Source organism: Aedes aegypti, chromosome 2, assembly GCF_002204515.2.
Source record: "Aedes aegypti strain LVP_AGWG chromosome 2, AaegL5.0 Primary Assembly, whole genome shotgun sequence".
NCBI lineage: Eukaryota > Metazoa > Arthropoda > Insecta > Diptera > Culicidae > Aedes > Aedes aegypti.
The window spans coordinates 153,814,086-153,841,432 of NC_035108.1; the positions used below are offsets into that span (position 1 = coordinate 153,814,086).

The 27,347-nt window shown below is 39.5% G+C and overlaps 1 protein-coding gene across 27 annotated transcripts in view; it reads right to left on the reverse strand.

Annotated features, from left to right (window-relative positions):
* The window catches only part of LOC5579421 (glutamate-gated chloride channel), a 472,520-nt gene that overhangs the window by 291,195 nt on the left and 153,978 nt on the right, over positions 1 to 27,347 (reverse strand). For all 27 annotated transcript variants that reach the window (XM_021842806.1, XM_021842827.1, XM_021842825.1 and 24 more), the window contains exon 3: positions 20,238 to 20,260. The gene's annotated coding sequence lies outside the window, so the exon portion shown is untranslated. The remainder of the gene's footprint in view (positions 1 to 20,237; positions 20,261 to 27,347) is intronic.

Sequence of the window (27,347 nt, forward strand, 5' to 3'; positions counted from 1 at the left end):
CCTCCATCGGAATCGCAGGATCGACCTCGGCATCTGGCCGGATAGCATCGGTTCGGAAGATCTTCCGCCGCCGGGGAAATCTTCGTCGGAATAGGATAGATCCACCGTCGGGGGCTATTCCGAGTAGTGCGAGCGTATCACCAGCTTGAGTCGTCGGAGCGCCAGTGAACCGGAAGCTATCCTCCAACCGGAATCTCTGGGCCGACTTTGGCACTCTACCGGCCAACAACGGAGTATGAACAACGCGTAACGTTTCCGGTTTCGGGAGATATTCCTCCGTCGAGGTACTCTCCATCGGAGTAGGCTAGCTTCATCGTCGGGTACTAAGCCGAGTAGTATCGATCACGACGAACCACCGGCTTTGGGTCGTCGGGGCGCTTGCGAACCGGAAGTTACCCCTCAGCCGACATCGCAAGACCGACCTCGGCATCCAACCGGTCCGCCGTTAGAGTATGACGAGCAGAAAAATGGAGTCAAGCGCACCAAGAAAACACAGCAGCATCCATCGAAAAATTCTCACATGGCCAGGCGTGTGGTCGGCCCCAATATGTGAATGACGTTGAAGAGACAAATTGCAGCCAGATCGAATAGAGCAAGAGGTGACGCAAAGGCGTAGAGGCATCAACAAGCCCTTTGCCTCCTGAAGTAATACCATGAGGTAGTTCCAGGAGGACATCGGACTTGTAGCCCAAGCCAAAGAAAAGTGACGTGGTACAGAGTTGTTTTCCCTTTTTTTCTCTGTTATCGCTCTCGAGATGTGCATCCGCTGTAGACCCTAATAGACCGTTAAGTGAGAACCACAAAGTCTAAACCCCATGTGCTCCCCAGATAGCCGGCTAGGTGAAAGTTTATAGCTTTGCTAGAAGTGCAAAAATTCTATAAAATAATAATAAAAAAATATATATGGTCTCCAGCTCCAGAATCCAGTACCCACTCTTCCAGTGATCCGTTCTGCTTTTTACACGCCAGTAGTGCCTTCTTACGAGAACTTTTCTTGTTCTTGTTCGTCGATTTCTGTGGATATTCCGAAGCGTAGTGTCCAAGTTTCTCGCACTTGAAACACCTCAAGGCCGATGTATCATTCGTTGCTAGACTGTATACCTGTTCAGGCGCTTTTACTCTCTATCTTTTTTTTGTTTCTTTATTAAGGTGAATTTTAACACATTCACATATGGCTAGTTCTTCACCTCACTACTCTACTCTCTATCAGGTTATCGGCCCAGTATAGCTATTTGCGCGCTTTGGAACGTTTGGAGGCCCAAGTAGCACGCGAAACATCTTCCAAAGAGATGCTTTTCAAAAATGGTTTCAATTGCGTATCAATAAAAGCATTTGTAACTTACCTGGTTCTAGTCTGGTTGCATATCAATATCAAGGCTCATAAAATTTCATTGCCGTTCGAATGAATATGAATTTCACTCCTTGATTGATGTTCAACATTTTTGAAACGGCAAGACTTGCTGCAAATATCCTTTGCAAATAGCAATGAAGTCAAATTTATCAATATGTTTTCAGCAACTTTTCAAACAAACTCTTGGAACTTCTCCCGAAATGCCAATTTATGTTATGTTTTAAATAACTTTCATTTAAACATCCGCAACTTGCATTCAATTTTCGCTCTCATATCCACAACTTAATAAGATTCATCCCAGTTGCGAGAAAGTTGCACTAAACTACGTGTATGACAGCTAGAAGTTTGTTTGTTTAAATCCAGTTGCAATATCGTTGAGTTGCACCATACGTATCATCTAACACGAAAACATGGTCTTGCAACAGTTTGATTGTTCAAAAAGTGTTTCTCATGTGTTGCACGGAAGTTTTTGCGAAAAGTTTAGATTATCTCAGGCGTGGCCTAATTTCGCCAGTAATGAACTTGTATTCCGAAGGGAGCAACATAGCAACAAGCTTTAATTAATGGCCCATGTGGTCGCTGAGAGGGGCTTCCTTAGCCGAGTGGTTAGAGTCCGCGGCTACAAAGCAGAGCCATGCTGAAGGTGTCTGGGTTTGATTCCCACCGGTCCAGGATCTTTTCGTAATGGAAATTACCTTGGCTTCCCTGGACATAGAATATCATCGTACCAGCCACACGATATACGAATGCGAAAATGGCAACTTTGGCAAAGAAAGCTCTCAGTTAATAACTGTGGAAGTGCTCATTGAACACTAAGCTGAGAAGCAGGCTTTGACCCAGTGAGGACGTCATGCCATGGAGAAGAAGAAGATAACCAATATTTAATACTTGAATCGGTTTTTCGGAAGAGTTTTTTTTTAGAATTTGTGAAAAAATGGTGCAAAAATATCGAGAAACAAAAAAAGTTTTCGCGATTTGAATATTGTTTTGTGGTGACAAAATGAAGCTGTCGGTAGAGGGATTAGCTCGATATCCCGTATCTCGATAGCTGTCAAAGAATCATAGTAAAAGTTGTTTTTTTTATGGCTACCTCGATGGTCCCTTCTACCATAGTTACACTGAATTCGCGTTCTATAACTCGTTACCTCCCTAACTCGATGGTTCCTTTTATATCGAGTTATAGTGAGTTGACTGTACTTATCACAAAGTTTGTAAGAATGATATGGTGGATCAAATCAGATTTCGGTTCGAGCCTCACGAAACATTTTCATATTTCATTCCGTTTCGTCATTACCAGTGCTAGGCATTCCGTATAATGTTGCGTTTCGTACCGACAAAAATAGCATATCGCATACCCTTAACCTATGGAGCTACCAACCAAGCCTGCAACACTCTCGTTCAAATGCACCCGGTTGGACTCTGGTTGGCGTGTTATTTATGTTCAATTATGCGCTACAGTTGTTCAAAATGCAAGTAGCCTTCAACGTACGGCAGCACGTGGCAGAAGAAATAATCAACATCGTTTTCGTCGGGGCTGATTTGAATTCAATGGTGTGTATGTGTGCGTTTGTGTGCACAGCAGCCACGTCATCGCCGAGAAAGACAGCAAGAGCGCAATCAGTAGAATCCGTTCTGAGGAGATGGGACCCCAATGGAGCCCAGTTTTCTATGGATAGGCTTGAATGAGCGGAGCTTTTTGAAAACCGCTCCTCGGTTGCAACTGCTACGCGAATGCAACTGACAAGTACAAGTTTTGACTGACGGGATATAAATTATACCGTTAGGATTTGCAGCAGAGTTAGCAGCACTTCTAATGAGCAACCGGATTCTACAATTAGCTCGTATTTGAGTAAAAAGTTTGTAACGCTGCTGGAGACGGTAATCAGGCAACTTATATAATAGGTATGACTTTATGGCATAATTCAGAACTGAAGGGCAGATTCGATAAACACAGAGTAGCGTAAAGAGACTTCTTTGATTTATTGTTCTTCTACGGCTTTCAAATTGCCCCTTTCTGTTTAGTTATCTGTTCGATAAGCTGATTTGGTTTCAATCTGAATAACATTTCATTTACCGAATTTTCAAGGAATTATTACACACATGCCAAATTCTATCTTCGACAAGGAAACTCTAATTCAAACAATTAGTATTCAATCATCTGGACTACTACTACTACTACTGACATAGGACATATTTTTGTGATTGCCATTTGATAATTTGATCCATTTTCAGTACACTGATATAATGTAGATTAGAATCTCATCACAGTATAACGATATAAATACAAAAATATGAATTGCATGTCTGGGAGGTAATTCTAAAATATATTGGCCTCAAGGGGCCGAAAGTCAAAAAAGTTTGGGAAAGTAGTGTTAATCATCATGTGAAAACTGTAATACTGATATGTTGCATTAATAACATTAAGGTTCTGTTTTGCTTGCAACTACATACATGGATAGCAGTGATAGCATAGATTACCGGATTTGTTCCAAAAATATCTGGACAGTCGTAGCAAACGCGTTGATTCATGCTCATGACACCCTTCGTAAATTTTAACGTCCAATTACGTGATGACAAACTCTTTGTTTTGTTGTAAATTGCCCTCCAGTGGATACCGGTCGCCCATAGAGTGAACCTGACTCTTGTCCTGGACTGTATCGCAAACGCAATTGTACTGTGGAAACCCAGTCATTCTCGGTTGACATATTTTGCCTTTGCTCACGTACAACACGGCGCGGTACGGAAACATGACGCATAATGCTCAACCCATTCGTACTATGAAGGGCCAGCATTGAGCTCATGAATGTGGTGTGCCTGCACGTGTCCTGCAAAATGGAGCGACAGATGGTCCCAGGTGTGGGGAATGTTGTTACAGAAAATTGAATCAGCCCTTCGTGCATGAGTGCCACCGGGGGAAAAGGAAATCTCCTGAAACTAAACTTAAGAGGATCAGATTTTCAGTAGGACCGAAAAAAGGGCATTTGGATGAAGTTTGTGCAAATACCTTATAATTGATTATTTCGGTACAATGTTTTCACCATCATAACACCCTTATCAAATAAACACAAATAAACATAGTTTTGTATTCGGTTACAGTTCAATTTGGAGTTTTAGGGTTATCCACAATGAATTTGTGTTCTCGTATATAATATTATTGATATTCGCAGGGGCACCCTTAGTTGCTAAATTCTGGGCATAGCGTTCCATCGGTACTTTGCGTACTCCTGCCTAGAAACTCCTATCACTATCTCCTGGCAAAACTGGTAGGGGTGAAAAAAACCTTAAAGACGATAAGATAATTAACCCCGGTGGGAACTTTGGTTATATGGTAACAGGGAGAGGGGGGTTTGCTTAGAGCGTCTGCTATCTATGTCAGGGGCGACTGATCATTGTCCAAGGCACAGCAAGAGAATCTATGGAAATCATAGCACAGCGGGTTAAGAATAACAGAGTATCCTGAAGATTCAGGCTTCTGAATTCAGTTTCACTTAATAAGTGTTTACCAAGTAATTGCAATCACATTTGCGCAAAAACTGGACAGTTACATATCAGGTGATAAGAAGTTCCATAATCGAATTCACAACTACCACACACAAACGAGTCAGCACGCTGAATAGTTGCCATGTGATAGTTGAGTCGGCAGTGGCCTGTCAACGCTCTGACCAAGAGACTGCAATTCTGCTTTGACAGATTTATTAAATACTTCGCCACCCTTGGAGATGGCTCAGTAACGTACAATATTGATTGGCGACACGACTTCAAACTATTCCTATATTGCTTGTGCTGAGTTGCCGCCCAAGAGTTTATCTAAAGCTTCACCCAGTACTTCGAAATTGGAATAGCTGGCTCAGGGCCAATGAAGTCATGCGATGCTCCATCGCGAGCTAGCTCATTAGCCAATTCATTTCCAGCGATGGAAGAATGGTCTGCGAAATACCGAATGATTCCGTCAAATACGCTTCGAAACGAAATTCCGCGGAATTCCACGGAACTCGCACAGGCGAAATTTGTATCGTTTTGATTCACATTACGGATAGCTTCAAATTCCGGACACTCTCGTTTGTATGGGAAACATTTCACACGAAATGTTTCAATTTTCGCCGTCCAAAAGTTCTTATTTTCGAGGCTCGTTTTATTAGGTTTTTCCATAAATATCATTGCAAATTTATAATACCCAACTACCTTAGACGTCTCTTAAGTGGTTGAACGATTTCAATTGATGATTTGACTGTTCCATTAATGATTATCATGAGCTGTCCGTAATTCGAATCAAAGCGTCCGGAATATGAGGCAAAAATGAGGAAGCGTCCGGAATAAGAATCATGAAAAGGCCACACGTTTTGATTTATTTAAAATTATTCAAGTTGCGGACGCGTATTCTTTACCCACCATCCGAAAGTTAAGGGCTTCCGACGCTCGATAACGCTAAAAAATCATACAGAATGATTTATTTTGAATGGTCCAAGCTGGGTTATACTTCACTGAGGCCTTAAGTGTCCGTAATATGAATCAAAACGGTATTTTGCTATTTCGTTTCGTTTCGCCAAATTGTTAAAATATTTCCACGGAAAATTGAAAACAAACGGAATAAAACGGAATTTCGCGAAATTCGAGTTTAATTTCGAACAAAAAAAGCAAAGCGTTCGCTTCTACTCCTAGCAGCTACAGTCAAAAATGGGTCCGTATTATGGATCAAATCGACTCATATCATGGATCAGAACACTATAACAGCAAATTATCTGCGAGGCAAACGAATGGTGTGCTAGTGAAAGCATACGTTTTGGCGTTTCTTTCTTATCTTATGTCGTTTTCGTTTTTAGGAACTGGGTCGGTGATCAACACATAAATAAACCAACGTCAAGCAAAATGTGGTTCGGTCGAACCTGAACCGGGTTGTGGTTGAAACTGTGATTCAGAACGGGTTGCGCCAGTTCCAACCTAGGTTCAAAAACGAATTCGACATTAGATTCATAACTGTGGTATGGGTTTCAATGCCCCACAAATATGAATCAACGCGTCTAGGCATACAGTCACCCCACAGTTATGGATCAGCTAAGGGTCATTTTTAAGAATAAAATATGACTACAAATCATGGTGACTTTGTACAAAACAAAATTACCCGCCTGGCAATGCCGAATATGATTGTTTTCGAGAATTCATATAAAAAATCGCGATTATTTACGAAAAAGTGTCGATTTCGATAGAAATTTAAAACGTTGTCCATCCCACAGATGTGGATCAGTGGAACAGGAGGGTCCCTAATATGGATCAATTCGACTCGTATTATGGATCAGAACACTACAAAAGCAATTTATCTGTGAACTAAACGAATGGTGTGTTAGTGAAAGTATACATTTCGGCGTTTCTTTCGGAATCGTCTTATCGTTGATTCATAACTGTGGTACGGGTTTCAATGCCCCACAGTTATGAATCAACGATTCTATAAATACGGAAAACATTTTAGTTCATACGGACGAATAAAATATGCTCGAAAATATTATGATTGATTGCAATGCTGTACAGATTTATGGTTCACGTAGATAAAATATGCTCTGCGTAATTGCAACTCTATTTGATGAGATATTCACCATTTAAGCCAACCTTGATCCATATCTGTGTGCTATCCATAACTGTGGGGTGACTGTATGTATGATATTTTATTTCCTACGAATGGAACAACTGTGTTCAAGCATTTAATTGTTGATTGCGATGCTGTATAGATTTATGGTTCACGTAGGTAAAATGGGTTCTGCGTAATTGCTACTCTATTTGATGAGATATTCTCCGTTTAATCCAAATTTGATCCATTTCCGTGTGCTATCCATAACTGTGGGATGACTGTAGTATTGACTTATCCGCAGGATAATATGATAAACTGCACTGCCGTTGTAAAGTTTCCAAAAACGCCCATTTGCCCTAAATTACTCGCAGTGAATAGCCCAGGAAAGGAACAACTGTGTTTGGTGTACTACCGCAATGTTATCTTCCATAAGAATGAAGAGAGCAAAACCACGGTTTCCTCCGGGGAACATCGCGTGTCCTTTTGAGCAAATCCGTTAATATATCGCAAAAATTGTTTGTACACAAATGTCAAAAAAAGCTGCGGAGCGTGAGTCCCTGATGTTCTGAATTTGCTCAGGTGGTGCAGATTATTGATGCGCGCATTAGTTCTCTCTTGCTTTCCCGCTATGACGTCACATTCAACTTGGCATAAGAACAGCAGGAGAATAAAAGATAAAACTAATAGCCAGAGTTGCTCCCTGTCAATATCAACGCTTAAAATTTGCTGATTTGTACAGGCCGACTGCGATACAATTCGGATCATTCTATATCACATCAACATCATGCTGTCTACTCCATCACAAGTGCATTGATGGCGATAGACTATGGATATCACTGATGGGTTAAGTTTAGCCTTACATTAAGCAGTTAAAATGTAAATTTATCAGTACGATATTTTTGACAGTATTACAGATAGAATGAAACTATTTGTTGGTCACTGAAAAACATTAATAGCATGGATAATTACCACGCGATCACTCATTCCGCAGTGATTATGATCTAGAGTGCGATGTCGCATCACTGCTGTTGGTTGTCAAATCAAAGTAATATTGATAGCTGGCAAGTGATAGTGATAGTTTTAGACCATCAGCCATCAGCTGATATGATTGATACTAAGCAACTCTAGTAGTAAAAGCACGCATCAATGGGTAAAGGCTCTCCGCAATTTCGTTGTTGTGTCATAAAACTCTACATGTAGCAGCAAAATCGCAGCGATTGTTTGTCGCTGTCGCCGTAAAAATCGCGTTGATTTGGGTGATCCAAAGCCACACCTCAAATCTTCAAGAGCACACATCTAAAGAACCAGACTCCATTCAAGCTGAAAACTCTATCGATTGGTTACTCGATGGCCAATCGATCAAGTGTTCAGCTTGAACCGCTGTCGGGTTCGTTAGATTTGTGCTCTTGAAATTCTGAGGTATGCCTTCAATTTATATCCACCTTGAACAAGGAAGATGCATACATTATTTTATATCAAAAAATGAATCTATGTTTATTCACGCTGTACCACACCACAAACTCCTCTCTCCTCTTATAACGTGACATAATTTCCTCACGACCCCCAATTAAAAAAAGAGTAAGAGGTTGTTTCCGAGATACGACCGCCAAGTTGACGTTTGATAACGTTAGCTTCTTTTATTTCCTGGTTTGAAACCGTCACGAACTTATGAAAGTTTGTACTGCTAAAAATCTTATCAATTTTCACACTATTGGTTGCATGTCAATTTTGACGTATTATGGATGGACATTGTGAGTTATTATTTGCTTGGTTCAGTTAGCACTTCAACACCGATAGAATTGGTCGATGGAAGAAGAAGAAGCATGAGCGGAAACTCTTGCTCTCCAAACAAATATTCCAGTTGAACGTTAAGTCCACGAATGATTCCCTAAGATTGGTTGCTTTAGTGGGTTCCGGAGCCAGTTTGAGGTTGAGGTACTTGTACTCGAAGTCCGCGAACTCCCTTTTGTTTGCTCATATCGATGTAGAAGTTGCCTGTCACGATGATTGGCATGATCTCCGTTTGATACTTGAAGAAGTTCCACGCCATCAAGAACTTCTTCTGCTTCGTGTGCCTCTACATCTACCAGTAGTGCCCGACAATTCATTATAGTGATCTCGGCAGCGCAAACATCACCATAATCATCTGACAAGCCCAGCAATACATCATAACAGGTGCAAATATTAATGCAACCTGCAGGGAATCAACGGTGTTTGTCGTAACTATTGTCGAATTGTGTGTTATGAAGTTTTTTTTTTGTATTCAAGAATGTTTATTTCTATGAAAATAATGTTAAACCCAAAAATCATGTACGGTGTAGTATTGACAAACATCCATAAACTTCTAGTTCTAAACAAGGATTTGATCATGGTATCAACCTGAAAGTTTGTAAGGATGCCTCAAATATATCCCCGAGCCCAATTTCGTCTTCTAAACTCATACCAATTAGCTCATACGGTCTAAATAATTAAATTTTTGTTAAATATCAGGGATTTCCTTAGGAGCTACATTTAGGCGTTTTCATTGCAATTTTTGAAATTAACTATTCATTATTTCTTCAAATATTACATTATTAGGAATTTAGCAAGCATATTCGGATTCAGAGAGCCCATATTCATTATATAGAGTCGTTTCAAAAATAACAATAATCGCATTGACAAGTGATCAATTTCACCCCGAAATGAGTTTCCCCGATTGATGATGATGATGATGATGATGATGATGATGATGATGATGATTATTTAGCCACCATCAGCGCAAGGATTACCTATGGCTGCAGAATCATACCGGGATGGAATGATCTACCTGATGGTTTGTTGTAGCAGGGCTAGTTAATATCTTTGAAGACCTTTGGAAGACAACACTAAGGCTGTTTTCTCATGACAAAAGGCTGGCGACCCCACGCATTTTTATCCAGTCAACAGTTCAATGAACTCTCTTAGGCTACCCCTCTCCAATACCCAATGTATAGTAATATATCGTATATAGTGTTATTAAAGTATCTTACCTCTTTGTACCCATGTTCGTTGGCTTCGTATTTAGATTCATCATCCGTGGGATGACCCAATGTATTTGAGTATACGAATAAAATTTAAATATGCAACTTACCCAAGTGTCTTCAACAGACAAGAATTTATGATATTGTTCATTGAGACAAATTCTCTATATATTTATATACAGCATACAGCAATCTATCTTCGATACTTACAGGAATTATCATTCAAGTTTTCCACTTTTTTTTTCTACACACAGTTTTTGTCACCACACCATACCCCTCACTTTCTTCTCTCGCTCAAAAATGCGTTAAAGTTGTTACCACTCTTCTTCATTCTTTAGCATCAGCAAAATTCACATCTTCACAACTACCCCTTTGCAGCTGCACGGCACGCAGTAATCATTTAAGTTTCCATTCACAGTTTATTTCGATACGAGTCACATACCTCAAATTCCCATGTCTTACTGTTACAACACAACCACATCAGCATATTATACTAATTTTCTCCAACGTGTCAAATACTCTCACCATATCCTTCCCCGATTTATTTTTCCGCTTTGTGCACGCTTTCATTCTCCCGCATAATTGTTTCATGGTTTGATATGGTAGTATCTTAGCTTAGCTTAGCTTAGCTTAGCTTAGCTTAGCTTAGACTGACTACACATATCAATGGTTGCTATTCCGTGATTGACCGAAGTCAGTGAAAATGCACAAAGAATCAACTAGAAGTTCGGCTGGGATTGGCCATAATCTTCTTCAGTGTGCATAATTCAGTGCCTCTATTTATACAGGGTCAATAACGGCGCCGGCCACGTCCTTGCAGTCAGGTGGGATTGGGGGAAGGAATGTTAGTGTGTAACCTTTGCTTTTTGGAGACCGTGTTTGCCTCTGCATCTCCACAAAGGTTACTGGGAGGGATGTTTGTTAATGGGGAGGATCGTTGGGTCATAGGATTCACTTTGATAAGCGATTAGACCATGATAAACAATGATTTGTGAGATATATACATGCTTATACGTAAATATAATATTTTCATTTGATATGAACAATTTCTATGTAGAGGAAAATTATGCCGACACTTGAGGTGACGAACCATTCAAAGTTTGTTGAACAAATACCTAAATGTAACATTCCTACAGCTGTCAGGACGAAAGCATGTGTTATTATATTTTACTCATTTGAAAAGAAACAAAAAACTCGATTGGTTGGGACATCATAGAACACTCTTATTTTTATGCCGACACTTACAGTGGCGAACCATCCAAAGTTTGTTGAATAAAGTGAACCTTTCGCTAGTCTACACTTGTAGTGTCGAACCATTCAAAGTTTTTTTAATTACAAAAATAAAGGTATATAAGAGGTGTTCTGAAAAAAAAAATGTTAAACATAAATAAATCATGAATCAGAGTTTGTGTCGACACTCACAGTGACGAACCATCCATAGTTTGTTGAAAAATCATATTTACATCCCACCATTGTAACGATTGAATTTACATCCCACCATTGTAACGATTGCAGTCATACATATTTTATAGATTAGAAATAGTAGCATGAAACGAGCTCACCAATTGATCCGTTATCCTTGACTGAGCAGCCACAATCCACTTTCGACTTCACTCGTTTGCTCGGCTATAAAAAAGCACTCAGGAAAAAATAAATAAGCACGCGACCCAAAAAAAAAAAAAAAAAAACTGTTCGGGCTTTCTTGACGCACTACCCAGGAGCAAGCGTCAAGGTCGAAGGATCAAACAGAACTAACCGATCGCGGCACTTTTTCAGTTACTCCAACCGAACTCACTGATCACGCCACTTTTTCACTTACTAGACCAACGCGCGACATGTTTGATCCTGCCCTCGTCGCTCGCCCCGGCAAAAGCAAGTGTCAAGGTCGAAAGATCAAACAGAACTAACCGATCGTGGCACTTTTTCACTTTCTTCAACCGAACTCACCGATCACGGCACTTTTTCACTTACGAGACCGACGCGCGACATGTTTGATCCTGCCCTCGTCGCTTGCCCCGGGAAAAGCAAGTGTCAAGGTCGAAAGATCAAACAGAACTCTTCATGGTTTGATATGGTAGTATCTGGCCAAAAACTCTTTTTGATAGGTATAGCTTTGGACACTCAATGGGCCCAGTGTGCGCGAACAATGATAACTCACCACAGCAATCAAGTAAAAGGAGCAGGCTACAAGCTCTTGAGGTTTTCAAACGCCGACTGCTTAGGACGATCTTCGGCGGCGTGCAGGAGAATGATGTGTGTCGGCGAAGGATGAATAACGAGCTCGCCCACCTCTACGGCGAACCCAGTATCCAGAAGGTGGCCAAAGCTGGAAGGATACGCTGGTGCACCAGGACCTGGAGAACGTGCGTGCAGTCGAGGATGAAGACAGGCGACCATGTACCAACTGAGCTTGAGCTTGATTGGCCGCCCGTGGATGCTACTGCCCCGAAATGAGTTTCCCCGATTTGTTATTTAAAGCGAAGTATGCACTTCAACAGAAAAGTAATCGCCTATCTCGATGCGTGGAAAATTTCTTGCAAGAAATGGTCAAGAAAAGCATTTTCTTTGATCGCAGTATGCAGTTGAAAAGAAATGTCATTTTAAATGGAGCTCACTGTAGAAAATTACTTGAGCATTTCTTTCCGCAGAAATTTTTACTTTTCTTGAGCGGAACAGCATACTTAGCTTAAGGGATGATTTTTAGCACTAAAAACACATTTGTTAGAAAATTGCAAACTTCAAAACGTCAAAACCTTATAACAGCAAGAAAAATGTGCTTTTCTATGATAAATAAGACATATCCCGATATTTCCCAAATTTACAATAGTTTAGTCATGAAAATCAATAGTTTTCATTGCTGAAGTGGATTCGTAGAAAGATTTCCAATCGATTGGTGCACGAGTCTTGAAAATCTATGCAGGCGTTAGTATGTTATTCATAGTCAAAATCTAACCGCTTTTCATGACGCGAGCGATTTTTCGTTTTTTGAAATTGTACCCCAGTATGTTGCCGTAAGACGTTATCCAACGTCAAAAATACCAAGTTGTTTTGTCACATTGGTCATTATAACCGCATAACAGTCACATTGAGATTGTAAATGAGCCTCGTGATGTAATAGCAATGGAATTTCTATCAGAATTATTTTCTGACAATTCACCTGGTATGCGATATGAGTTGTACAAAATATCAACCTCAAATAAGCACTTTTGAGTTCCTGGTAATTTTTAGAAATTTTGGTTTCCTCCCATACTGCCATGAAATGCAAACTTTGTATTCCATTTACTCAATGCCTACTTTTGTCGAATGTTACAAATATGCAGTTATGGGCATTGCAGCACAGGACAAAATCTTAAATAAATTTCAAATAAGGAAGGAATTATCGATGAAGCCCATAAAGTAATTTTGGTTGAATTCCTGAAGAAATTTCTGGAGGCATTACATGAAGGAATTCCTGATTGAATTCCTTTAGGAATTCCTGGTACAATCCGTGGAGCAACTCCTCGTTGAACTAGTGATGGAATCACAAGTCGAACTGCTATTGGATTCTCTGAGGATAATTCTGGACGATCTCTGGCGGCGCGCAAGCTGAAAGAATACGATGAGGTTTGCAAACTGCAAAAATGGTGTTCGTTTCAGATCCGATTCGTACAAGAAACGTAGAGCGTAGCGAAAAAGGTGTGCGAACCTGGAGCAATTTGATTTGACGATTTCACGAATCAAAAATTATTGATGAAGTGATGTCTGATTGGGTGTTAACAAATTAAATGAATACAATCTATGGGTGAGGATATTTTCTTCCGGTGTACATAACTACATTGAAAGGCTACTTTACAAAATTGTTCTCTTTTGGCGCCACGGCGTTCACGTAACAAGTTGTTTAACAATATTCCTTGAACTATATTTATTTTATTTTATTTTTTTCGAAGGGATTACTTTAATTCAATGCACTAATTTCAAGTAATCATTTGTTTTTAATGTAAAATATGTACTGTTCAAGACATAGTTCAAAGGTTCAAACATAGAGAACAGCACATTTTGTATGAAAAATTTTGATTGGATACACAATTTCAAGTTTCATTTAATTCTAAACATGTAGCTTCTTCGCGATAAAAATATCGTCCTAGAATTGTTCTTTGCCCAAATGACAAACTTCATGAATCGACTGATCAATATTCAGCACCTGCATGCGGCCTTTCCAAACCCATCAAGGCACCGCTCTTCCACCGGTTCTAGCAATTTCAGGAACAAGTGACGACCAAGAATCGCAAAAGATAACAACCCGGCGAATAGCGATAATGCTTTAATTTATGATATTCGATATCGCTGCTTACGAATGTGGAAAATTTGAAATGTTTCCACTAATGTAGCGAGTGTAGAGCCCACATTTCAGTCCCGTCGCTCGCATGCCCCTAGAGAGAAAAGTTTTTGGTTTCATCTGTTGAAGGAACCGCAAATGTTATTTTGCGTTTTTATGTTCTAGACTTTGGGAACATACCTACACATATCTACGAGGAGGTTACGTCCGTGGAGCAGTATGGAAGCTTTAAATGGAGCAATAAAATTGAATTATCCATGCTTGATGTAATTAGAATGGAGAGCACTCCGTTTTGGAAAGGATGTTAAGGGTTATAAATGTGTGTAAGTAAACCTGAAGCTCGGGATGAGCCAAACGAGCAAAGAGCGATTAAATCATGCGGAAGGAGGATGTTAAACTATTTACCGATGACGGTGTATACCGAACCCGAAAGATTAAACCGTTCCCAGAACTTATTTTACGGTTCTGTTAAGGATCTTTTTACGTGGCAATTTAGAAGGCTGATTAGCATTGTGCATTCACATTTGGTGAGAAACAGGAAGTTTTTCAATTAATAATAGTTCAAATCATCCAAACTCATAATTGCTTTCAAATTAAGTTGAAGATTTCCTATAGAAAGCAGTTATTACAGTTTTTTTTAATTCAATCCACCGACCTAGAAATACTTATTTTTATTTATGTTGTCATCATTAAATTAAATTAAACGCACCCGAGAACGGTGGATTTAGGAGTTGTTTTGGAGGTGATTGAATAGTGAGAAATTATTCATGAAAATGCTAATAAGAGGAAAGTTTTGAAATCAGCGGCGGGGTCATCAGTTCTGAAAATGGTTGAATTTTGTTGGACTTTTTTTTTATCTTTGGTGATGTTTGCGAAAACTGTTGATAAAGACATCAGTGTTCTACTTCCTCGATATTTTGTTTAACCTGGACACAGCCTGCTTCACAATATAGCATTCCATAAGCACTAGGGCGGGTAATATGGAGAAGCGCAAATTTAAATGCATACAACCAGATCAAATTATTTTTTAGTTCCTGTTGGGGCCACAAACAACTTAACGTGGCTGTACGAAAATTTGCGCGCAAGTGAAACTTGAAAGTATATTTATATAGACGCAGTTTGGACCATTTTTCGAAATCAACTTGAGTTATCTATTATTCACGTAGGTGTTTATGAAGGGAAGGAGGTTTGGAATTTTAAACGTGCCATACAAGAGGTGTGGAATTGAGAAACAATTGAAATTGTTTTACGTAAATAATAAACAGTCTGTTGAAGTTTGCTTCAGCAATCTCTTGAAGGGGTTTTTAAGGAATTCCGCAGAAATTTCTCTAATAATTTGCACAGGAATTTTTCAAAGGTTTTTTTTTCGCAAAATCCCTCTACAATTCCTAACAGATTTTTCTCCACAATTTGTTTCAAGCATGCTTCTAGGGAATGCATTCCTTTGATTTTTCACTAGAGATGCCCAAAGCCTTTTTACAGAAATTCCTCAGAATATTCATCTTAAAATCTTCCATCTCTATGAAGTTTGCTTCAGCAATTTAGATTTCTTAATCATTAAATTCCCAAATTTTTTAAAATACTTTTGAGGTTCTTGAATTACCTTTTCAAATTTCTTTCCATGATTTTTGCCAGGGATTCCCTCAAGTATTCAGTATTTCCTACAAAGGCTTCCCTAAACAAATCTTCAAGAACTTCACATATTCACCTCCAGCGATTCTTCAGGAATTTTCTCCAGAAATGTCTTTATAAATCCAAGTTTGATTTATTGAAAGGATTCCCTCAAGAATTCCTCCAGGATTTTCTGGAAGAATTCTTGAAGGAGTTTCTAGTCCGCTAGGAATTTCAGGTGGAACATTTCATGGAGTCCCTAATAAAAACTCCTGGAAAGACCCATGAAGAAACTTGTTGAGGAATTCCTGAAGAAACTCGTAGAAAATCCATGAAGGAAATCCTGATGATATACCTGAAGGAGTTCCTGGAGGAATCTTTGGAGCAACTCTTGGAAGAATGCTAGTAGGAAACACTGAAGGAAATGCTGGAGCTATTCCTGAAGGAACTCCTGGTTCTTTTCTTCTTCTTTCTGGTGTTACGTCCCCACTGGGACAGAGCCTGCTTTATTATTAACTGAGAGCTTACTATGCCAATGACCACTTTTGCATGTGTATATCGTGTGGCAGATACAAAGATACTGTATGCCCTGGGAAGTCGAGAAAATTTCCAACCCGGAAAGATCCTCGACCGGTGGGATTCGAACCCACGACCCTCAGCTTAGTCATGCTGAATAGCTGCGCGTTTACCGCTATGGCTGTCTGGGCCCCTGGTGGGAACTCCTGGTATTATTCTTGAAAAAACTCCAGGACGAAGTTTTCCAGGAACTCCAGGAAAAATCCATAGTGGAACTCATGGAGGAATCCATAAAGGAACTCCTGACAGAATCCCTGGAAGAGATCGTGCAGAAATCCCTAACGAAATACCAAGAAGAACTCCTGGAACTCTTTAGGAATCCCTCGAGAAATTCTTAGGGGACCTCCTGGAGGAATCCATGGAGGAATTCGTTGAGGAATATTTAGAGGAATACATGGAGAAACTCCAGGAAAATTCTCTTAAGAAACTCCAGGAGGAATCCATGTAGGGAATTTCTCAGGAACCTGAAGGAACTCCAGGATGAATTTCTAAAGAAACTCCTAGAGCTTTTCTTGAATGAATTCCTGAAGGTATTCCTGAAGGAACTACTGAAGGAATCCTGAAGAAACTCCTGGAGGAATTCCTGAAACATCTTGCAGGAATTTCTACAGTAGCTCCTTCAAAAATTCCTCCACGAGATTCTTCAGAGATTCTTCCTGAAGGATCTTCTGGAGATATTCTGGAGAATCACTAAAGGAACGCCTGGAGGAATTTCAAAAAGAACTCCTGGAGTATTTCCTAAAGGAACTCCTGGAGAAATTTTTGAAGGAATTCCTGAAAAAAAAACTCCTAGAGGAATTCCTGCAGGAACTCTTGTAGAAATCTCTGAACAAACTCTCGAAGGAATTCCTAAAGAAACTTCTGGAAGAATTCCTGAAGGATCTTCAAGAGAAATTTCTGAAGGTTTTTCTGGAGGAATTGCTGAAAGAACTCCTGGAGGAATTGCTGAAACAACTACTGGAGGAATTCCAAAAGGAACTACTGAAGGATTTCCTGAAGGAACTCCTTGCGGAATTCTTGAAGGAACTCCTGGAGGATTTCCTGAAGAAGCTCCAGGAGGAATTCAGGTAGAAACTCTTGGAAGAATTCTTGATGGAATTCCTGGAGGAATTCCTGATGAAACTCTTAAAGGAATCTCTGAAGAAAACTCCTGTTGAAATTCCTGAAGGAAATCCTCTAAGAAATCCTTCTGCAATTCCTCCAAGATTTCCTTCAGAGATTCTTCCTGGAGAAATTGCAGAAGGATCTTCTGGAGAAATTCCTGAAGGAACTCCTGGAGAAACTGTTGAAAAAATTCCTAGAAGAATTCCTAAAGGAACTCTTGGAGGAATTCCAAAAGCAATTCCTGGTGAATTTCCTGACGGAACTCCTACAGGAATTCTTAAAGGAATTTCTGGATGAATTTCTGAAGAAACTCTCTGAGGGATTCTTGAAGGATCTTCTGGAGCAATCCCTGAATGAGCTCTTGGAAGAATCCCTGAAGGAACTCCTGGAGGAATTCCTGAAGAAACTCCTGGAGGAATTCTTGAAGGAACTCTTGGAGAAATTCCTCCGGAAATTCCTTCAGGAATTCCTCCATGTGTTCTTTAAGAGATTCTTCCTGGAAGAATTCCTGTAGAAATACCTGAAGGATTTCCTGGAGGAATTGTTGAAAGAACTGCTGGATAAATTCCTAAAGGTACTTCTGGAGGAATTCCTGGAGGAATTCCTGAAGGCAATTCTGAAGGAATTCCAAAAGCATCTCCTGAAGAATTTCCTGATGGAACTCCTAAAAGAATTCTTGAAGGAACTCCTGGAGGAATTCCTGAAAAAACTCTAAGAGGGATTCTTGAAGGATCTTCTGGAGGAACTCCTGAAGGAACTCCTGGGAGAATTCCTGAAAAAACTCCTGGAGGAATTCTTTCAGGAGTTTCTCCAGGAATTCCTCCACATGTTCTTTTAGAGGTTCTTCCTGGAGGAATCCCTCAAGGACCTTCTGGAGAAACTCTTGAAGGAACTCCAGGACGAATTAATTCAGCAATTTCCCAACGAGTTCTTTAAGAGATTCTTCCTGGAGGAATTCCTGAAGAATTTCTTGGAGAAATTCCTGAAGGAACTTCTGGAGGGAAGTTTCTTCAGGAATTTCTCCAGGAGTTTCTTCAAGAATTCTTCTAGGAGTTTTTTTTTCAGAAATTCCTCCATGAGTTTTTTTTTCAGGAATACCTTCAGGAGTTCATGCAGGAATTGCGGCAGGCATTTCTTCAGCAATTCTTCCTGGATTTTCTTCAGGAATTTCTCCAAGAGTTTCCATCAGGGATTCCTTCTTAATAAGAAATTCCCTTCATGGATTACTCCTGGAGTTCCTCCATGTATTCCTCTAAATTTATTTCACCAGGAATACCTCGAAAAGTTCCTACATGGATTCTTCTAGGAGTTCTTCCAGGGATACTACCAGGAGTTCCTCCAGGATGTCCCTTGGGATTTGCCCAGGAGATAATGGAATTCTGGAAGAGACTCAACTCCTGGTAGAATCTCTGAAGAGAGAATTCTCGGAGGAATCACCAGACAAATTTTTAGATTTAATTTTGGAACGTAAATCCTTCAGAGCAGATAAGATTGGGATATGAAAACGAAGCAATCAGCGAAGTGGAAAAGTGCAGTACGTTGAGGAAGCTATCGCCGTTCAAAGCAGAACCACAGATCCCGCGGATGGCTCCGCTTCGCCGTTCGCTAGACGACTTTCAAGTGTCGGACGGAGTCGTGTGTGCTGTCACTACGAAGATTTGCACTGGCAACGGTACGAATCTTGGGGCCTTCCTTAACCGAGTGGTTAGAGTCCGTGGCTACAAAGCAAAGCCATGCTGAAGGTGTCTGGGTTCGATTCCCTGTCGGTCCAGTATCTTTTCGTAAAGGAATTTTCCTTGACTTGAGTATCATCGTACCTGCCACACGATATACGAATGCAAAAATGGCAACTTTGGCAAAGAAAACTCTCAGTTAATAACTGTAGAAGTGCTTGATGAACCATCCTAGAAACCCTACTGAAGACCGTTCTGTGTGCATGGTCAGCAGTGTCCATGGTCAATTCACTACCACTACCGGAGTGAAGCAAACTGAAAAGATACCAACGGAGATGAGGACTACGTACTAGCTGGAGACTTTGTCTGCACATTCTGGATCAGTTCCGGTGCAGATGAATCCGTGACGCGGTAACTACCAGCCATAACAAGACGGACCAAGAGAATTTCCGAAGATAAAGGGATAGCAGTAGGTTACGTTGAGGTTGTCTTCATCGCAGACGGAAGAGTAAGGTACGGCTGTACTCAAGACATGATTACAGCTATTTCCCCGGCCAGGCAGCCGCTAAGGATGGTAATGAGGCTTATCTCATCAAGATGGGTCCGGAGATGTTGGCCTTCTGTTTGCAGTAGCTGCTAGTCAGAATTTGGGAGATGGTATTACTGCCGGTGAAGTGTGAACGAGGAGTAATATGCCTTATCTACAAAAAGACAGCAAACTACTACATATGTGCAAATTATCATGCAATCACTATTTTCAGTTCCGCGTACAAAAAGCTATCCCAGATAATATTTTGTAGTCTATCACCAATAGCAGGAGAGTTCTTGAGAAGTTATCTAACTGGTTCCATCAACCGCCGCTCGGTGAAAGAACGAATCTTCACTGTGCGGAAAACTTTTCAGAAATGGTGTTAAACGCATGAGAATATCTAAATCTAAAATAGTTTCCTAGCCAGAGTTCAAATACATACTACTTTAGCATAGTGTTGCCATATCATTGAAACATATACGAAGTTCGAACAAGGAGTTTAACTCTAGACCAACTTACCTTCTGCAAACTATGTCTGCGATCTGCAACGGAAAGAAAAATAAGAGTACACAGTTAGTGTTAGTTTTTCACTTAAAGTTGGCTTTCATTCAATGACCAACATCCACTGCAAACATCTAATACTTGACAGCGGAATGCCCTGCAAACCCTCCCTTTTTTGCATCTGCAACCTCAACACATCTCACAAAAAATATTCTCGTTTCCCATTTCTCAGCTCTATTTATTCCTCCATCGAAAAGCTATATAAATTCGCTGAACCATGAATAGAGATGGAAAAACTGCTCCGGGTTCAACATAAACCGAATGAATAGAGATTCAGAACGGTATAGAGAAGAACGTGCGCTGCCAAACATCCGACACCCTGTCTGTACGATGGGTCAGAAATAGGAAAATCGCGACAAAAAACCAAACAATTTAATGTAATGAAAGGTACCTTATGAAAGCTTCTGAAAATTTCCTCCAGGTTTCTGGAATTGTTCTAATGTCACACGGACATCGAACATAAGTCTTGCTTTTTCTAAAGCTTTAATATTATTTAGATCATTTTTATAAGAGTAAACTAAATATTTTTCTTGAGAAAGCCCTTTCGAAGAAAGCCAGATTGGGTGCTCTATTTCTTGATGATTACTTGGACTGGGGAAAATCCAAGTAAATCATTAATTCCATTTTTGATATCTTCAGGTGACTTATAGTTACTTGAGAGACTTTTCAAGACGACTTTGAACAAACGTTCAGTTTTGTCATCATAAGTAAAAAAATGGGCTTCTTCTCTTCAAGATGTTTGATAAGAAGGTCGCGATCTTTAAGAGCTTCCAGCAAAACGCGATTTAGAAGGAAACCTTGATTCCCCTAATGTAGTTCGAGATCTCCTGCCTGAGTTCTCCAAATTCGGAACAACTGACAACAATTGGCAACATTCTTTGTTTCCTCACTCGAATCAAAGAGCTTGGGCAAGAGGTTGTTTCGATTTGATGTTCGGAATTTTTTTCTAAAGTATCGAATTGATTGCTCATTTCGATGCAATTATCAACATTAACAAGCGCGCGTTCTTGAGAAAATTCCTTTTTCCCATTCTTGCCAAATTTAGGGACAGTTTCAAAACCCACTATTTTGGGAGGGAATTGTGAACTCAGAGATTCAACCTTTCGTTTGTTCGTAGTTGCAACCATGTTTAGTGAATAAACAAAAGAAGAAGTACCTTATAAGATTTTTTTTTCCAAGATGGTGTCCAAGAAGGATTACCACCGCTAGCTTTCGCTAACGGGTCCAACGAAAAATCGAAGGCACGAGTCCAAACAAGTATCGAAAAGGGATCATTAGGTAGAAGAAAGTAGGACTGAAAAGTTATATTTTTGTTGCACCCAGTGTCCCATAGTGCCCTGATCCTAACACTTCGGTTCAATGTGTACGCCAGCGAGAAAAGGTCACTCCATGGGGCTACTCGGTCTGTCGCTTGTAGAAAGGCAGAGTGCGATAATGGCTTGACCGAATCTCCATCGGTCAACCAGCAGGAAAATAGCACGTAGGATCGTACCTGTCACCCGCTGACTTACCGCCTCACAGTCAACGAGAGACAGACGCACAGACAGAGCCGCCCACCAGTGACCAGCAACCAGTAGGATTATACCGTTTGACCTTTATCGATGGCAGATAAAGTCGGTTGCCAGTCTGTCTGCGGTCAGAGTGCCACCGAATCCGTTGTGTTTGTGTGCTGTGGTGAGTAGGGTGGGTGTACCCTTAGTGGACGGTCCTCTATAGTCAAACTAGTATTTATGGCCATTTTGCTATGTAGCATTGCTAAATAATATTACTATGAAATTCAGGAGCTAAACACGTATCATCTCTAAGTACCATTGATTCACAGCTTGATTTTGTTCAACTTGATTCAAAGAAATATTTTTGAGAAAAACTTAAGCTCCCATGCACCTAAAGTAGTACTATTGTGCCAAGAGTAGCACTGCTAAGATTAACTATTTTTATTAAATTAAATAAATTGAAAATTGAGAACAAATTTAACATCAATCGAAAACTTCAAATCTATTCTTCAAAGAAAATTTAAACAACGATTTTGATTTGTATTTTGTATACACCGTGAAGCTAGTGCTACTATATGAACAAAAATTATAATAAGAGATACTATTGGCACATGTGTTCCTATAAAGGCTCAAGCGATATTAAATACACAAATATTAATAACAAAATTTTTCGTGGTTGTCATAGTTATCTTAAAAAATCAAGATGGAAAGTTTCCAGAAAGATGAAAAGTTTGCAGAAGGCGTAAAAATAATAATGCTGGCATTATCATTCGATTTTATTTAAAAATTTGGTCTTAGTTGATCGACCATTGGTACACTGACCCTCTGACCCGATCCCTGCGTATGGTCATCGTTGTCGTCATTCGCCATAGCAGCACGTTCCAATATGCATCGTGATTAACTTTAATCCAATCGGTTCAGGACATGTATGGGGAATCTCTTTTGACGAGCTATTATTTCCAATCGAGTATACGTGCCATGATAGCCAAATTGGGCACAATTGGCCAGGGAGGCCTTTTAATAGAATATTCATATTAAATGGCAAAACTTGATTCTGCCAATCAGCTTGCAAAAGGGAAGTAAATGATGATTTTGGTTGACAAACAGATGGTTTTAACAGACTGGTTCTCGCTTGTTTCAATCAACAGTACAAATATTAATCATTTTGTTCGACCCTAATCACCAAAAGTTGTCTATCTGACTCTGGATTGGGATGCACTTCGAAAAATATTTACCAAAATCTGTTACAGTAGGTGTTTAGAAAATCTCCAAACAAATTTGAGGAGATTTATACTGTTTGTCAATGATTTTTGTATATGTACGTGCAACCAAAATAAACAAAAAAAAAAAAAAAAAAGTGTTACAGCCAAATAGTTCATGACGTTAGCCGATTTCATGCAAAATATCCATGTTGACATTCTTTAATATTGTTTTCCTTATGAGTAATACAGTCAACTCTCCATAGCTCGATATTGAAGGGACCATCGAGTTAGGAAGGTATCGAGTTATAGAACATAGAGCCAGTGCAAATGCGTGGTAGCCATAAAAACGAGCTTTATCTATGGAATTACATCGAGATATGGACTGTAGAATTATCTGTTAGCATAAAACTTCATATACAAAAATGTGTTCAATACATTAGCGTTACTTCGTAGATTGGATACTAGCTAAATTCATGTTTCTCTTTGATAATTTCATACAAACTGCTTTCAGGACAAGGTCTAGGATTTAACCTTGATCCATACGTGAAGCATGAATATCGCTATTTGCGGCCTTGTCCTTTTTTACTATAGCTTGAAATAGGAGAAGGGCATGCTTATTAGGCTGATGCAAAATTTGAAGTTTTTGCTCCCCTATGCTTAAACGATGTCAATATGATGAAAATCATTCTCCTAAAATTTGAAATGATTTGGAAGAAATTTGACTGTGCACACGCCATTTGCAGTTTATATGGAATTTACTATGGAAAAGGCAAACCTTTTGTGTTCAGTCCTCTAACTTCACGTCAAAATAGTCTATGGAAAAGTGAACAAACTCTTCTCATGTGAAAACTTCCCAGCTACAACTTTGCCGAAGAACACATATTGATTGGACGTAGGGATAATTTGTAATCATTGATAACAAAGCCTAAATCAAGCTGAGATAATCATTCAATTACTTTCAGAGCAACACTGCTTTTTTTCAGTAGAACATAGTAGGTAGCCTGGATTACTTTGATCTATTCTTCCCGCCAGGAGCTCCACTGTTGCCTGCCGGGCAGTTGCTTCACCATGGAAAATGCATAGGGTAAATGTACCAATAGTGGAGGTACTAAGCACGATTGAACTTCATTCAACCGCCTAAATTCAAGAAGCGCAATTAATGTACATGTTAATGTTGTAACGGGAAGTAACGACCCTTGACTTAATGAGAAAAATGATTTCATCGCAGTAATCCACGGCATGTCAGTGAAAAATAATACCTCCACTATTGGTACACTGTTCCATTAGTTGCGGTATATTTTTAATTTGTGTTCCTATAGTTGCGGTATCCGTTGTTTTCTTATGGGACCCTCCACTATAGGAACACTTTACCGCAACTATTGGTACAAGCAAGAAAAGTTTTAGCAATTTTAGTGATAATTCATCAGTCGAAGCAATTTAAACGCTCTTTTCAACTATTCCGTGTATCAACAAGCCAAAACGTCGATTGGCAGAGTCGGTTCTGTGGCTTATATAATAAAATCAGTGAAAACGACACTACCGCAACTATAGGAACACCAACAACTAAGGGAACACTTACCCTACCCAGTTTATGATTATGAATAGTAATTTATCCTGAAGTCCAATCAAAATATGGTCTTCGGCAAAGTTGTAGTTGAAAAGATTTCACATGAGAAGATTGTGTTTACATTATGCCGAAGAGATAGAGGGCTGAATACAAAAAGATGGCGTTTTCCATAGTAATCTCCATATAAACTTCAAATGGCCTGTGCACAGTCAAATTTCTTCCGATTCATTTCAAACTTTGGGAGAATGCTATTTACTGTAATATAAGTCGGATAAGCATTAGGGAGCAAAAATTTCAAAATTTGCATCACTCTAATGCTTATGTAGCATTTACTCAATGAGAAGCCACCGAATCACCGACATGATCATAAGGGCTTTTCCCAATTTTGCATTATGCAAATTATGAGTTTGGCATATCGCCATTTGGCATAAAGGTCTAACTTAATACTTGATGGGCTACAATCCACTACGTTGAATCTACGCCAAATGAATAATTCTCCTCCTCTGGAATCGGTCCGGAGTAGGATGCGGCATATTTCTCGAAGGTTCTCAAAATCGAAAATTCATGTGTTCCACTGAATAAAAAAAAAACCTCAAAGTTTCAGCCAAAAATATTATTATTTGGAGGTGCATCAAGCTACTTGAAGGTGAATTTTCAAGTTGTAAAGTGTGACCTACAGTGAAATCTTCATAACTTCGTTATTTTATAATCAATTTCAAAGCGTCTCGCATCATTTTCTTTAAAATTGAGTTAATGAAATGTTTGTGGAACGCCAAACTTATCTAAAATCAAAACTAGTAGCTTAGCTTAGACTGACTACACATATCAATGGTTGCTATTCCGTGATTGACCGAAGTCAGTGAAAATGCACAAAGAATCAACTAGAAGTTCAGCTGGGATTGGCCATAATCTTCTTCAGTGTGCATAATTTAGTGCCTCTATTTATACAAGGTCAATAACGGCGCCGGCCACGTCCTTGCAGTCAGGTGGGATTGAGGAAAGGAATGTTACTGTCCACAAAGGTTACTGGGAGGGATGTTTGTTAATGGCGAGGATCGTTGGGTCAAACGATTCACTTTGATAAGTGATTAGACCATGATAGATAGTTATTTGTCAAATTTAAATATGCTTTTATGAAAATATAATATTTTCATTTGATATGAACAATTTCTATGTAGAGGAAAATTATGCCGACACTTGAGGTGACGAACCATTCAAAGTTTGTTGAACAACAACCTAAATGTAACATTCCTACAGCTGTCAGGACGAAAGCATGTGTTATTATATTGTACTTATTTGAAAAGAAACAAAAAACTCGATTGGCTGGAACATCAAAGAACACTCTTATTCTTATGCCGACACTTACAGTGGCGAACCATCCAAAGTTGGTTGAATAAAGTGAACCTTTTTGCAAGTCTACACTTGTAGTGTCGAACCATTCAAAGTTTTTTAATTACAAAAATAAAGATAAAATGAAAGGGGTGTTATGAAAACAAAAAAATGGTAAACATAAATAATTCATGAATAAACTATAAACTCTATGTCGACACTCACAGTGACGAACCATTCATAGTTTGTTTACGTCCTACCGTTGCATCGATTAAATGTGCAGTCACACATATTTTATAGATTAGAAATAGTAGCATGAAACGAGCTCACCAATTGATCCGTCATCCTTGACTGAGCAGCAACAATCCACTTTCAGCTTAACTCGTTTGCTCGGCTATATAAAAGCACTCAGAGAAATAAGGCGCACGACCCGAGAGGGAAAACAACTGACGACTGCTCGGGCTTTCTTTACGCACTGCCAAGGAGCAGGCGTCAAGGTCGAAGATCAAACAGAACTAACCGATCGCGGAACTTTTTCACTTCACTCAACCGACGCGCGACATGTTTGATCCTGCCCTCGTCACTCGCTCCCGCAGAAGCAAGCGTCAAGGTCGATAGATCTGTCTGAGTTATAAGAACTTTTCTGCCAAATTTCCTTCATTTAACTGAAAAGTTTGTTTTTGTTTGACCATAAATTCATGAAGAATCAATCGATTTCAATTTTTTTCACATATTTTGAAATTTTATTTAGTTATGTTTAAATTGTCCATATAACGTATTTGATCAAAACAATGTCTTGACTTAGTTATTTAACAAAAACTGCTAAAAACATCGTTGAAAATTTAACGCCAGAGATTACCGTTTTGTCTCAAATTCTGAACAGACTCATATTCCGAACACTTGGTTTTATACCTCTGGAGTAGTGATGATCCTCTAGTTCGAGACCAGTGTTACGTGAATACCTATCACCCAATAATTCAAGTCATAAACAAATCAAAGTAAGTCATTAACTCCAAACAACAAACGTTGTCAGGCTTCCGAATTCTCACTCACTCTCACGATAATGGATTTATCCCTTACAGCAATTTTCAGCGATCAGCTGCCTTGGGATTTTATCCGTCCACAAAACAAAGCGAAAATAGATAATTGCACATTTCCGCAGCTGCGAGAAGTTTGTTTTCTCTTTCTCCGATCCATGGAGAATTTTTCCTGTATCCATCGCCACGAGCAGCAGTTGCTTTTATGCACCAAATTAATCACTCCTTTCGTCAAGTTGGTGTGGTAGCATGGTTAGCGTGCACGCATCGCGGTTGTTTTTAGCAATGTTCTAGGTTCGAATCCCATCGCCGGCACTAGTTTTTGTTTATCCACATAGTGATAATTCTCCGAAGCAGTTGGTGAGCGAAAATATGATGGAGTGAAAATCAAATTATCCACAGAGTGGAGTGATTTTCGGTTATCCACCATCGTAGCTCCA